This window comes from Lactuca saligna, chromosome 3 (assembly GCF_052625555.1).
Source record: "Lactuca saligna cultivar CGN05327 chromosome 3, ASM5262555v1, whole genome shotgun sequence".
Lineage (NCBI taxonomy): Eukaryota > Viridiplantae > Streptophyta > Magnoliopsida > Asterales > Asteraceae > Lactuca > Lactuca saligna.
The window spans coordinates 1060283-1074407 of NC_136419.1; the positions used below are offsets into that span (position 1 = coordinate 1060283).

Below are 14125 nucleotides of genomic sequence, written 5' to 3' on the forward strand. Positions count from 1 at the left end.
AAGAATTGGAGGTTCCATATTGCTTTTCTAAACTGGCCCAAATCATGGCGCTACAATATATTCACGGCACCATTTTCGAATACTCACAAATATATTCAAAATCTGCTTTAATAATAGAATTATCCTTAATTAAACTTTTCTTAATCTCCAAGCTACAAATTTGTTCTAGAATATGCCTTTATATCTTCAGAATGTTCATAATCTTCAAAGTCCTTTCCATTTTTAACTCCATCTATTTTAGTCTAACTTTATGGCCGAATGTGGATTATATAGAAGTTGCATTATCAAAAAAAAAAAAAAAAAAAAAAAAATCCTCGCACATGAGTTATAGAAAATGTTGTCTATTTTCTAGAATATATTATCTTCTTCATCAGAGTTACAAATTGGAAGACAATTCCTAAACACAGTAAATCGTCCCATCAGCGAAATTTATTATTTAGCAAACATTTTTCCGTTTTTGCACCAACTCATCAATTTACCTCCATTTTAGCTTGTTTTAAGTTTTTTCATCAGCATAGACTTTTTACCAACAAAATCTAAATATAAATGAATTAAGCATATTTTTTTTCCTATTTTAAGAATAAAAACACCCATGAAATGTCTATAAAAACTTGTATAATTTAGCACATATCAAAATACCCTACACTTGGTTTTTGCTTGTCCTCAAGAAAAAATACAGAATAATTTAATTTATATTTATATTTTTAATTATATAATATAATCCTATTCTAAACCCATAAATTTTATTCAGCTTCCATGTGTATATTTGTGCAAATCCTAGTAGCTCTCCCAATTTAAAATACTTACAATCCTCATAAATGTTCCCCACTTAATTAGAACAATACACAATTTTGCATCCCTTTGAATATACCGTTGTTAAAAAATCCTTAACCTCAAGGTATTTTTACCAAGTTTCAATACATTATATATTATGTCTGAATGATGTTTCTAATTGACATTCCATTTTAAATATTTCATTTGTACATAACTCTCTTATTGATATAAATTTATTGAAGATAATACATAATTCACCAACCATTAAATTTCCTAAAGAATTTACTAGCTTGAATTTTAAAGGCCAAAAATTGACTTCTCCTCTTGATCTTAGCTAGAAAATTTTAATTTTTTCGATGTGTCACATTTTTCATATTTGATTAAAATATATTTTTCAAGAAGGGGTACATTTTAGCAAACAATGGAATATATATATATATATATATATATATATATATATATATATATATATATATATATATATATATATATATATATATATATATATATATATATATATATATATCACAAAAGTTCATATTTTTGTTTTATGATTTCATTAAAATAGGAAAGACACGGATATATTACTATAACATATCCATAAAATCTTACGATTTATTTCATATTATCCTACATAACTTCATTAACATCATTTAATTAGTTTTTTATTTGCAGCTAAATTTTATCTATATAGCCTTTTGAAACTTTTAATCATATATATATATATATATATATATATATATATATATATATATATATATATATATATATATATATATATATATATATATATATATATATATATATATATATATATAACCTCACAACCCGCACTTAAATCATACAAAGCCCTCGTTGTGTACTTAATAAATAAAAAAATAAGGGAGAAAAAAAAAACATACTCCCCTAGGATAGTGTCAAGATTGAATCCAACTCAAGTGTGTTTCTTCATAATTGTTGGTTCTTGGTTGATATTGTAAGTTTGAATTGGAATTTCATGTCTTTTTCGCTCTTATTAGGGATCCATAATGCATTCTTGAAGTGGAAGTTGCATCGTATTGCTTGTGGTTAGCTAGGAACATGAAAAGTGAATATTATTGATGGTTGGGAATTTCTTCGTGCTTTTGATGAAGGGTCAAGCCGCGATTTAGACGGCCACGACACAACTTCTGGTTGTAAACGAAATTTATGTGTTTTGGCACTTTTCTCTACGTGAACTTTGAATCTCGACACGAGTTTGTAACATATACCATCTTTATTTTGAAAAAAAATGTTGGGGAGGCTTATCCTGATCAGGCATTGATTCCTTTCTCTTGTAGGTTCTTTAAATGCACTCGTGAATTCCTTCTTTTTCGAGGTAATTGAACCCACACTTAGATAATGTAACACCTTTAAAATATATTCATCACATAACGGCACTGGATCATAATAGTTGAACTCAATGCAACTTGTGAAGGCTAATATATCTGCAAATATCTAAACATGCAAGAGAATTCTTGTGCAAAGTAAATTTAAAGCACACCAAAATACTATATAAGTTCAAATACTAAACAAAATATAAAAAAGATAAAAATATAAACATCCTCATCAAAAAAAGAAGTTTTGTTGTTGTCGTTGTCTTTCGAGGTCTCAGGATCCGTTAAGCTGTTTCCTATGGTTTCTTCACACCATTAACTAATAAGTAGAAAAAATATAACTAAACCCGTCAAGAGTAGCTAGAGCTTGATCTTCAGTTTAACCAGCACGATACACATCGTTATAGTATGTCTCATGGATTGAATTGGAAAAGTCACCAAATTAGTAAACTAATCAGGGCAAGAATTCTCTAATAGCTTAAATTTAGAAAACATGTGCACGAAAACAAATCTAGCATTTTGTTGCTTCTGTTTGAAATTCACGATGCGATTGAGAGATCATGTCCTGACTTGCAGTTAAAAGGATTAATTCGCATTGTAATTAATGTAGTTGTGACACGAATTTCATCTAAAAAATTCTTTCACTTTTTTTATTAGATTTCTTCGATTATAACCCCACACTTGAATTACTTCAAATCCTGCACAATAAAACAACAAAATACCCTTCTAAAAAGAGACATGTTGTCAACGAAAAAAATAAAAATCACATGAAAAGCAATAAATTTCTTTTCAGAAAGGATCATTTGATAGATAATTAGATATAACAATGTTAGATGAAATTAATTCCCTAGAAACGGTGCCAAAAACCAAATGTGTAAAAGATAGTCTATAAATTATACATGAAAATCATTCCATTTGGTAATAGAAATTGGAAATATCTCCGATAATGGTGCCAAAAACTTGATGACATAAAAATATTAACTTGAAAATACATATCTAGTTTCACATTTATAATCCCTAACAAACCAAACGGATTATCAACACCACACAGTGTACCTGATTATCAATAGTATAGCTTAGGTAAGTCAGGATGCGGAATACATGGGTAATAGAAATGTTCTAACATATTAGTATCTTTTATTAAACAATCTCAAAAGAAAACAATTAAAGGGGAATAACTGTCAATTAAATAAACTAAGAAACAAATAAGCTAATAAATAATCAAATAACAATTACAACCATGGCTAATTTCATAGATAACATAATATGAAGGTAATCATATTTTTATCCAAGATGTTCTAGTTCAATTAATTAATGTCCTTAAATTGATGTTGGCAAGTTGTCCACTAATTCCCAAAGTGATTAACTCCATGCTAATTTCATTAATTTTATGATTCTAGGTTCTCTACCATCAATGATAGCTCTCCTAAAGTCAGTCAATTATGTTGTATTATGATAAAATCAATTGGTATGATCGGTCCCAGGGTTAGTAGAAACCTCTCAAATTGTTAATGTTTATTAGATCAATCACAAATATTAATCTTAACTTTATTATGTTTAACCTATGGACATAGTCTTCCACTTGTCACCATTTCATACACACTTAACTCAGTTTTCTAGCTTAGACAAGTTAATAGAAAATTTTATTTAACTTCGTCAATTGGAGTTCCGAATTGGAAGATATGGCTCAAATACAGAAGAAGGGTCCATCCGCAAATTTATAATTTTGCAAGCATTTTCCTGTTTTGCTCCAACTCATCAACTTAGCTCCATTTTAGCTTGATTTAGGTATTTTTCATCAACATGCACATTTTACTTACAAAATATAAATATAAAGGAATTAAGCATCCTTTTTCCTATTTTAAATATAAAAATACCAATAAAATGTCTATAAAACATGTATGATTTAGCATATATCAAAGTTGTCGGGCCTCCATAACTGGAACAAACTCCTTCTTGAACAACTTCTTGACCTTATCCCATGTCATAACTGCAACCTCGATAGTTGAAGGAATGATACCAACAAGCTTCCACTAGTCCTTGGCTACATATCTCAGAAGGCTCATGTTGTACCGAAACCTGGCCTCCCTAGGACAGTAACTAGTGAGGAAGGCATCCTCGAATTCAAAATCCACCTCATACTAGTAATGCGGTCCTTCTTTCCCTTAAACTACGGTGGACGATATTAGAAGAAATCTTGATAACTCGCTCCCTGAGAATTCCCTATGTCAAGTCCCTGTGTAGCCTAAGCAATCCTCTCTGTTACAGTCTCCAGCAACTCAGTCTTCATTTGACTGAACAATTCAGTGAGTAGCTATTGAACAACATCCCTAACCTCATTAGCGACCAACTCCTTAAAATCTGGATTGTCAGCATCCTCAGGTCTCCTAGATCCAGATCTAGGTCCTCCTCTATTGGTAACCATAACCGAAACACTTTATTCATTTAACATTAGAGATGACTACCTTTTACTTTTTTTCTTTAGATAGTATTTTGTTTCTTATACCATCCACTAGATCTTTAGTCTCCTTCTCTATTCTTCTAGATCCAATCACCTATCTCGTGCTTCCGATGATATGGGTACATACCATCTTCTACACCTATACATGGTTTCTTCTCAAGATCACCGAATGTTTCCTTACTTACTATGTTTTTGGTAATTATTACTTACATGCATATTCATAAACTATGTCACCCCTTTCCCTATTGGAATCTACCATTCAACCCGATAACTTATAATTTATATATACAACTACACATAACTATACAAGCTAGATAGTCATTTGAAAGATTGATTCTACCCTAAGACTACAACTAAACAAGGAATGGGAAGTAAGGACAAATAAAGATTTATGATCCTATATAACTATAGTCATGCAATAGTTGTGAAATACGAATCACAAATTGTCTAGAAGGACAATTAGATCATCACATATAAGCATATATTGATTGCATATAGTCATCATATAACCAAGTAAGTAAGTTTCATCATATAACATATCACTAAAACCTATTGACTAACCATGGAGCTCAGATGATTGTACGATCTGCATTCTCTTCTTTGTGGCATATGTAATTTCCCTTAATTATATTTTCAAAAGTGGTCATTTTACTTAATTTTTACTTATAAAAACAACTTTTTTCTGAAACTCAGTAATGGTTTGAGTCTAAACACACACTAGGAAGTATGTTTAATTCTCTCAAATCATTGATCTGATACCAACTTGTAACATACCAAAATCCACTTTTAAAACTTTCCAAATGAAAGTATGACATTACCAAAAATAGGGGTTCCATCCATAACAACAAAAAACGTAGTGTCAAAAAAATATCGTCAACCACCAAAACTAAGTTCTTGTTTGAAATCAAAACATAAATGGATGTGATGGCCCAGAGAACGTCCAAATGTCTCAATCAAGCCAGCTTCTTTCCCTTTGAACTTGAAGGACTTGCAACTTAAACATCAAGCAGCAGTTGTAAGCCTAAGGCTTAGTGAGTAATCATAAAACTCACCCATTATACATATCATACGTATTTCTCATCATACACATAGACATCACATAATAATCACATAAATTATACATAGAAGATATGCTAGTTGATATATCTAACACATAGTCCATATAATAAGTAAGTAAATGAGAACTCACCTGAAAGTCTGATAAGGTAATCCACACAATGAGCTAAGTGGTACTGATACTACCTTTAGTTACAAGATAATAATTGACCTTAATTGTAAAAGACAACCCTTTTGCTATCCTTTATAACTTTTCCAATCATTAATAATTCATCGTATAAAACAAAGGGGGTTCATGAGGCCACTCGAAATCTAGATAACATCTTCATTTCAAACCCAACCATATGAAGTTACACATCTTGCAACCATTACCTTCTTCACTACCAATAGTTCACTCAACTTCCTTGTAAAACCACCCAAAACCAGGAATTCCGACACCGCAACTGTTGGATTAGGTGTCTAAGCCCATAACTTTAATTAGGATGTACTTGACCCGATAGTAGCATGGTTCTTTTGGGTTGCTTTCACCATAGCAATTTGATAGGATGAATTATGAAGAAAGAGGTTAATTTTGATTTATTAATATATATTAATTTGGAATTAATTTAGTGATCAAAAGAGACTAATTAAATTATAGGGATTGATATTGCAATTATGTGATAGTTGCAAGTTGGGCTTATGGATCCATAGGAAAGGGCGGACGAAATTCTATGGGTAGCCCACATAGATTTCGTCCAAGGGGGCCTTCTGGATGGATCTACTGGACTGCTTAAGGTTTAAGCAATTAGATTAGGGGTTTACTTGAAACCCTAGTAGCTCAGCTATATAAGGAACCCATGGGGTGCCTAAAATCTGCCGCTACATCCTTAGAGGAAACCCTAGCCGATTTTTAAAGGCTTCCCACCTCTCTCATATTCTTCCAATTGCTACTTGGTGTTTGTGACTCATTAGAGCTGCAACAATTGAGGCATAAAGCTCTTGAAGTTCAAGATCAACAAGCTACAAGGAAAAGGTATTCATCTATCTTTGTTTTATGCTATAAATCTCGAAACTTGTATGCTAGTTAAGGTCCATGCTTTGGAAAAATTAGAATTGCATGTATAACTTGAGAAAAACCTAGATAAAAGCATTAGGGTTACATGTAGACCATAGGAATGTTGTAGTGTTCATAACCCATTAGCAACCACCATCCAACCCAAATGATAAACTTCACAAGACTGAAAAATCTTTGTCCCAAAATGTCAAAAATCTTACTCTAAGAATGATGATCACCTTCCTGATATAACCAACCCTTAGTCCCTTTGACTATGAGCACTACCATCCCACACTGAAGCGAGCACTCTAAACATCTTAACCATAACAACTCAACAAATCCCCAATCTGGAAAATTATGGCCTATAAGAGCTTCTGCCTCTCACTTGACTTCCTGACAAGTCATCACTAACTCCCCACTCTTATGATCATATCAATGAATGAGTCATAACCTCACTTCATATCTAAACTCCTATTCTGGCTTAGATACGCGAAAATACCCGCAAGGATGATAGCAAGACCGACATGGAGCCGTGAGCTAAACAGACCCACGGGATGACGATGATATAGTCCACAAGCCCATTGTTGATATGTATGATTATCACTGTGATATTTTGGAAAACTAACTAAATTTTGTACTTATTAATTAAGTTTGAATGTTTTATTATTGTTCTTACATTAAATGAGGAGGGCGTGGTTTGAATGTATCGCATCCATGGAATGGTTTGGAGACTTCTACACTTTTGATTACTATCTATTGTTACGCTGATTTGGTTATGGATTGTCAACTAAAAACAATTGGTTATTTATCTATCTTCAAAAAATTGGAACGATTGCTTTTGTTTTTAATTAAAAATTTTGGTTTGAAATTTAGAACGTTACAACATCTGTTGAACTCGTGTAACCTGTAAAATGTAAGCTTTTGAGCAAAATCAATAAAGTCTCATGTTCGATAGTCGATCATTTTGATTGTATGAACCATTTTGTTTTTATTTTCGTTTGTATTTATTATTCTGTAAAATTGTAATTCTTTGAATCATTTGTTGAATTGTTTGAACGGTAACAATAATATTACTTTTGCTTATTAGACGTAGTATCATGTTCATTTTTATAAATCGATATTGGGTATTTATTTCACTTATTAATATTTTTTTTCCTAAATCGGCGCTTGGCAGATATAACCGGCGACCCAAAAATATCAAGTTGAGGGAAGAAAATCCAAACCATGCATACACGTTTAGCTGACAGCTTTCGCGTACACTCATGTCCATGTTATTCTTAAGATGCACAATCTGTCCACATGGCTCTCTACAATTTTCTTTGTTATCCTCATTGCAAATTTTATTTTGGTTTCAATTTTTTATTTTTTTTATTTGTGGCTTCATTTTTATGATCTGCAATTAAAATGTGTATTATCTATTACTTATTTCAATTTCAATTTGAAAATAAACAAGGATATATTTTAGTAAAGGTGTGGTATAACCGTATAAAGGACACATATTACATGAAATTTTAATTTTATATATATATATATATATATATATATATATATATATATATATATATATATATAAAATATACTTTTCCTAAAACTATAAATAAAAACACGTAGAATAATTTTCTATAAAAATACAATTTTTAATTGAAACATAATGTGAACTTCTTAGCCATACAAGGTGCAACACCATATAAACTCACCCGTGACAACGCACATGGATCTCTCCAAGATTTCTCCATTTCTTGTTACTATTTAGTAATGTTTTTCTTACTTTGACTTTAACTTTTGTGTGCATTCTTAAGTAGCAGGGATTATTAACTTTTAGTAATTCAAATATATTTATCACCACTTTCTAATATGTATCCTAAAAGACACATATATGAACTATTAATTATAACAAATATTATAATAATTAAATTTAATAGAAATTAGTCATGCATAACATTATCATAATTAATGTTTATCACATTTAATTATGTTAATGTTCCTCATAATTAATAATTCAATCAATGATTTCTATACGTGCCCTTAGGGAACAAAAAATTCGCTTTATGTTATAGTTTCAATTCTTACAAGGTGAAGATTTTATATGTGCTCGATATGATTTTACTCGCGAAGTAGTTATGCTGTAATTTTGGCAACTTAAAAGTATTGCATTTTGATTCCTCTAATTAATTCAACTGTGAGCGTTTTGGAAAAAGTTTTTTTGAACTTGTTGCAAAATAAGGTATTATATATGGTACGAGAAGATATAAATATTTGACTATTAGTCCAATTTAATTGATATGATGATAAAGATGAAAACAATACGAACAAAAATAAAAAACACTACAGCAAATGGGGCGCTTGGTTTTCTCATTTGTATCTCTTAAAGATTTTATTTTTGCGTCATACAATAAATATAAAATTGATTGCCGATCCATTTATTAAAAATAGCCTAATATATTATATGAAAAGAAGAAGGCTGGTTAGCCTAAGGACTTGGCAATGAAAAAGCTACATAACACTATTCATGATATCTATCTATAAATACACTAACTCACTTCACTAGTTCCATACACCAAAACAAATCACCATTTCTCGAGTTAGTTTTCCCTTCGCATCCTCAAAGCATTTCAAAATGGCTTCAAGGGGATTGGCAACAACTGCTTTCTTCCTCATCACCCTTAACCTTCTCTTCTTTACTCTAGTAACATCAACCTCTTGCCCACCACCACCAAAGGCCCCTAAGCCACATAAACATCACCACCACAAAGCCACATGTCCTAAAGACACACTTAAGCTAGGTGTGTGTGCAAACGTGCTCAATGACTTGGTTCACCTAGTTGTCGGTACACCAGCAACCACTCCATGCTGCAGCCTCCTTGGGAACCTTATCGATCTTGAGGCTGCAGTTTGCCTCTGCACCGCCATTAAAGCAAATGTCTTGGGTATAAACCTTAATGTGCCAGTCTCCTTGAGCTTGTTGCTTAATGTATGTGGAAAGAATGTCCCAAAGGGCTTTCAATGTGCATAGAGATGCTTGATTATTTTTATATATCTTCAAAGAGTTGGTTTTATGCTTTTTGATCTTATTTGGTTTGGTGTGTTTCTCTCTTAGAGTTGAGTATTTTATTATGTTAAGGGTATTCATTTCAGTAGGAGGTTCGTCACCTTCTCTTGTATTTTGGATATCCAATCATATTGTGACTAGGGTTTTATTGTGATTCAAAATAAAAATTAACATTTTCAATAAATATGCATGTATTTTGAAATTCCAACATCAAATCTTATCATATGTGTCGATCCGATTTCAACAAGTACATAATCTAGAACCGGAAAATCGGGAAACGTCAAAGTGGGTAGGTTGGAATCGGATAAAGTAAGTTTAGAACAAGAAAAATCAGAATTTTTTGATAATTACTTACTACTTAGTGGGTCGAACTTTGAAAATTTTCATATTGATATCCCATATTTCGGGGTCTGTAACTTATTGAATATAAAACCAAAATTGACTAAATTATAGTCTAAAATCATGTAAAAACTCTAAACCACACTCTAAAAAAAATTGCATGTCAATCCGACTTTAACAAATGAGATATGCATGTGTTAACATTTTCACATAATATAAAGTATAAAAACAAATAGCTGAATAGTTGAAAATTTTCAGTTTTGATATTCCGACTTCAAGAGACTGTAAATCATTGAATATTAAACAAAAAATGACAAAATTATAATCTAAAACTCATATACAAACTGTAAAATACAATTTTGAAAAAAACACATGTCAATCTGACTTCAAATGAATTAAATATGCATGTTTTAAAACTTTCACAGAAAAAAAAATGAAAAACTAAAAACTTTCAGTTTTGATATCTCGACTTTGAGGGACTGTAAGTTAATGACTATAAAACTAAAAATGACAAATTTATAGTTTAAAATCATGTACAAACTTTAAACTATACGTTGGAAAAAACTGCATATCAATCCGAGTTGAAACGAATGAGATATGTATTTTTTAAATGTTTCACAAAAACCGGTTTTGGCCCTAAAAGTGGTTCCGGTTCCTAACATCGGTTCCGGTTTTAGACCCGGTTTACGCGGACCCGATGGACCCAAACCCAGATTACCCGGAACCCGGATAAAGCCAATTTTTAAACCGGAAATTGAAACCGGTTTTGTATTTTTTGGTTATAACGGTTCCGGTTCCGGTCCGGTTTTCTAGTTCTAAATCACATCCCTATCCCACACCATGCGTTGGAGCTGATGTGGCACAACGGTCCTCTTGCAACACCGCACAGCCTAGGATGATCCAGAGACATTGAGACCCCACCATGTCCTATTGATTCCCTCTCTCTTTTCTTTTATTTTCTCTCTATTTGTTGATTTTTTTCTTTTAAGTGAGTAAATCAAAAGCTATGATAAAGATAAGAAGCAATGCGGTGATGAAAGGTAAAAGATAAATATAATAAAGAATCTAATAGTATGATAAAAATTATAAATATTTCATTGAACGTTTTCCAAATTAGTCAAATATTTACCATAAATATTTCAATGGTTAAACTTGTAAACAATGACATCATCAAACAATAATTGCCTTAATAAAAAAACATGTTATTAAGTTTTTATATATATATATATATATATATATATATATATATATATATATATATATATATATATATATATATATATATATATATATATATATATATTTCAATGGATAAACTTGTAAACCATAACATCATCAAACAATAATTGTCTTAATAAAAAAACATGTAAATACATTGAGTTTATATAAAATACAGGATTATGAATATATATATATATATATATATATATATATATATATATATATATATATATATATATATATATAGAAAAGTGTATAAATTACAGCCCTACTTATTCTTAGTTATTAAACCTTATGAAACCACATCATTTTATTAGCTAATAATTTTTATAGAGAAAAAAAAATACTATATAATTTTCTAACAAATCATATATTTTTGAAAATACTTCATAATTTGTTGGAAACATTTTTTTATCGAAAAGATTTTCTTCTCATTATTCATCGTTTCAGAGTAAAAAAATAAATTATAATGGAGGAATAAAAATGGAGATGGTTAAATGATAATAGAATAAAGAAATATTATGGGGGATGATATATTTACCAAGTGAAAAAGCGAACCATGTATATTTACTAAATTAAAACGACATAGTTTAGATTGTTAATATCTAAGCTTAAGTGGCGTTGTATTGTGTGTGTGTGTGTGTGTGTGTGTATATATATATATATATATGCATACACACACACATTATAGCACCACCTAAGCTTATATATATATATATATATATATATATATATATATATATATATATATATATATATATATATATATATATATATATATATAAACACACACACACACTAGCCGTAAAGCCGCGCAAAGCGGCGGTGAAAAATAGTTTCTCATTCGGCAATAAGTTCTATACGGAAACATGTTAGATTTCAAGTAACACAAAACATATGCATATTGTTATCGATTGGTTGTATGGCAACAAATAAATGTAACCCTCGCAATACAAAAGAAAATAAATATTTTGGTGTGTAATGTACGTTTATAGTCTTTCATTTTAGAAATCAGGACACATCCATACGAAGTGACTTGCTTATACCTTTATTGGTATTGATAAAGTTAATAAAATGGAGAATTAAAGTTAATCTTAACAACCAGGTTTGCTGGATACAAATAAGTCTAAACGGATATATCATATTATCCACTTTATTATCTAAAGTTTTAAACCGAAAAATAATAAAATTAATACAACCATATTTCATGGAACATGAATAACAAATGGAATACTAATTTTCTATTAGTCATAAATCATACATAGATATTTTTTTCTTAATATTAAACAAAATATTTGATTTTACAACTGATTGGTTAATTTCGATTAGAGGGCATAAATAATAAATAAAACTTTAAAAAATTACAAATAAAATGGCATATATAATGGATTATTTGTTTTATTTTAATTGGATAAGAGATTTTATCAAATTTTTGGAAGAGATAAGATTTCAAAAGTAATCAGATTAAAATTTAATATTATTTTATTTATGATTAGTTGTACTTGAACGTCTTAAAAAAATAATATTATTTTATTAGATCTATTTATAAAAATAGTAAGATTTTTTTTATAAGTTAGTATATATATATATATATATATATATATATATATATATATATATATATATATATATATATATATATATAGACACACGCATGTGTGAATCTTTTTGACAACCAAAAAAAGCATGCAAACTTAAGAACTACTAATCCCATCATCATTTTTCAAAATCAAATCATAAATATCAACGACATGCAACGTCTAAGCAATATATAGGCACAAAAAAAAAAATTAAGATTTGACGATTTTTTTTTTTTTTTTTTTTTGAAAAATGTTCATATATATGCAGTCTTGATGCAGTCAATGTGACTATTGATACAAGCATCCATATATACATCCGTCATCCATTTAAATGATGATGCATGCGTCCACTTGTAGTTATACCACCAAATATTCTAAATATGAATAATTGAGTATACCACCAGAATTTCTAAATATGAATAATTGAGTGTGAAAAAGTAATCAAGATTACACGGAAATATGTAATTACATTAAATTATTTATTATATATATAAAATATATTTTTCCTAAAAGTATAAATAAAGACACGTAGAATAATTTGCTGCAAAAACTCAATTTTTAATTGAAACATAATGTGAACTTCTTAACCATACAAGATGCAACACCATATAAGCTCACCCGTGACAACGCACATGGATCTCTCAAAGATTTATCCATTTCTTGTTACTATTTAGTAATGTTTTCCTTACTTTGACTTTTACTTTTGTTTGCATTCTTCAAATAGTAGGGAGTATTAACTTTTAGTAATTCAAATATATTTATCTTATAGTTTCAATTCTTACAAGGTGAAGATTATATATGTGGTCGATATGATTTTACTCACGAAGTAGTAACGCTTTAATTTAGGCAACTTAAACTAATTAATTCAACTGTGAGCATTTTGGAAAATGTTTTTTTGAACTAGTTGCAAAATAAGGTAATATAGTTTGTACGAGAAGATATAAAATATTTGACTATTTGTCCAATTTAATTGAAATGATGATAAAGATGAAAATAATACGAATAAAAAAAAAAAAAAAAAAAACCCTACTGCAAATGGGGCGCAAGGTCTTCTCATTTATATAATATAAAGATTTTATTTTTGCGTCATACAATAAATATAAAATGGATTGCAGATCCATTTATTAAAAATAACCAAATATAATATGAAAAGAACAAGGTAGAAGGTAGTAAAAGAATGGGCGTGATTAGCCTAAGGACTTGGCAATGAAAAAGCTACATAACACTATTCATGATTTCTATCTATAAATACAAGAA

The 14125-nt window shown here is 29.7% G+C and overlaps 1 pseudogene; it reads left to right on the plus strand.

Annotated features, from left to right (window-relative positions):
* The first annotated feature begins 9220 nt into the window (after window positions 1-9220).
* LOC145034203 (14 kDa proline-rich protein DC2.15 pseudogene) lies at window positions 9221-9912 on the plus strand (annotated as a pseudogene).
* Window positions 9913-14125: the final 4213 nt, after the last annotated feature.